The following is a 2,486-nucleotide window of genomic DNA, read 5'->3' on the forward strand; positions in this document are numbered from 1 at the left end:
GACACATTTCATTCAGGTCAAATGGAACCTTTGTTGATATTTATGACTCAATAATGTTTGTTTAATTGCAAAAAACTTTTTAATGAATATATATATATATATATATATATATATATATATATATATATATATATATATATATATATATATATATATATATATATGAAAACTTTCACTAGTTAACAATTTATTTTTTATTTTTTTGTTATGTTGTATTGACTCATGTATTCAGGTGCAAGGAAAAGTATTTGTATTGCATTTTACTTCATGGTTACCTGACATGTTTAAAACAAACAAATATAAATATGTTTCAAAAACATATAACAATTACTTCAAAGATTACATTTCTAAGGACTAGACGCGTGTTTTAAATGGGATTTTTTGAAATTTTCTCTTTTTTTACTTCATTTGTCATTGACATAGTCTTGTTCTGATACGCTTTATGTAAGAATAATAATATAATTATATAAGTGAAATAAATGATGATTAAAATGTTGCTTCACAATGAATAAAGAATGAATGAATTGGACCAATTTACGCTGCAGTCTAGTTCACCGAGATCCTAAAGATTCTTCTGTCATTCATCTCGTGGTATGTCATTCATGTGCGCGGGCACCGGCAGAGGGCGACCAACGATAGTCAACCCTCCGGACCCCTTTATACCCAACTCACACACCCCCATACCCCACTCCCGGACCATCCCACCGACCCCCCTTGCCTAAATAGAAGGAGGTGTCGTGGAGCTCTGGCAACAGACCCACAATTGAGAATGGGTCTTTGGGTTCTACGACCCGCGAGGATAAATCAGACGAGCCAGGTGATTCTCAGTTCGGTGCCCGTCACCAGAAACCATGCGGATCCTCAGACACCAGGACTCCGGATTCAGACGCGAGGAGCCCGCGAGCTCAAAAAGGAGACCGGGTCCAGCTCAAAACGCCTTATTCTGTCATGAGCCCTTCTGCTGATGGGAACCTGTGCGTAAAAGCGGAACAAGACGCGCGGAATGACCACAAAGTAGACACTGACACAGGATACTTGGATGTCCCAACACATTTACGCGCGAAGTGGCATCGAGGATAGTGCCGTTTGAATTGAATGAACATTTTCTAAGGAGACCGCTCGTGGAGAGACACCGCGCGCACTGGAGACTGCGCGCTCACGGCTCGGCAAAAACTCAAGCGAACTCTTAAGCGCGAGGATTAATCAGCCGAAAATATGGATAACGTGCCGTATTTTCTGGCTACATACGTGCTCATTTTCTCTCTCGGATTCAGGATAGAACAAGGGATGTGCCAACATTACTACCTCCTCCGTCCCATTCCCAGTGACACTCTGCCTTTAGTGGAACTCATAGAGGACCCGGATCCCATACTGGACCCTAAGGAGCGGGATCTGAACGAGACCGAACTCAGAGCCATACTAGGCAGTCACTTTGACCAGAACTTCATGTCCATCAGCCCACCGGATGACAAATACGCAGGACAGGATGACCTGAACGAGTCTGAACTTTTAAAGCGTCCCACCGGCACCATGCCTAAAGAAATCAAATCCATGGAGTTTGAGATCCAGCATGGGAAAAAACACAAGCCCAGTAAGAAACTCAGAAGAAGGCTTCAGCTGTGGCTGTGGTCCTATGCCTTCTGCCCGGTGGTGCACACATGGCAGGACCTGGGGAACCGATTCTGGCCCCGCTATGTGAAGGTGGGCAGCTGCTACAATAAAAGGTCTTGTTCAGTTCCAGAAGGGATGGTTTGCAAACCTGCCAAATCCAGCCATTTTACAGTTTTGCGATGGAGGTGCCAGCAGAAAAGGGTGGGCTCAAATGTGCCTGGATACAAGTCCAGTACCCCATTATATCAGAGTGCAAATGCTCCTGCCCGAACTGAAATAAGCTCTGTGCTCATTCTCACATGCACTGTCTAGTGTAGGAATGTATATTTGATGTATATGTGGTGCCATTCTAGGTTACACTTTACATTGGTGTTCATGTTACTGTGTAATTTCGTACAGAAATACTGAGTGATGCTGACAAAACTTTGTGTAACATGTGATTCTTTGGTGGAGCTGCTTGGTATTATAGTCATTTTAATAAATAAGTATAGTAATAAGTCTAACATGGACACTGTAATGTAAAGTGGTGCCTGTATCATTTATAAAAAAAAAAAGGAAAGAAAAGGTCAGTATTTTCCTATAATATCCAGTATCTACTGTAACTTTGGTTGTAATGTAACTTTATACATATTTATGTCAAAGAACATTTCGCATTCAAAGTGCGTTTATTGAAGGAATTCCAAGCTTTTTCCATTATTCGGAAAAAAAATAATACTTTATACACCTCAGATGGGAGAATATAGATTACAGTCTTGGTGTGCTGTATATATATATAAGGGGAATGGAAAATAACTGCTCATGTAAATTAAAAGAAACTATTTATTCTTTATGTCCATGTAGTCAAAATGCATTTAAAATAAAACCACTAAAAATGG

At 40.5% G+C, this 2,486-nt stretch overlaps 1 pseudogene; it reads left to right on the top strand.

Annotated features, from left to right (window-relative positions):
• Window positions 1–744: 744 nt before the first annotated feature.
• LOC113055962 (noggin-3-like) lies at window positions 745–2,486 on the top strand (annotated as a pseudogene).

The sequence above is a fragment of the Carassius auratus genome, chromosome 37 (assembly GCF_003368295.1).
Source record: "Carassius auratus strain Wakin chromosome 37, ASM336829v1, whole genome shotgun sequence".
Taxonomy (NCBI): domain Eukaryota; kingdom Metazoa; phylum Chordata; class Actinopteri; order Cypriniformes; family Cyprinidae; genus Carassius; species Carassius auratus.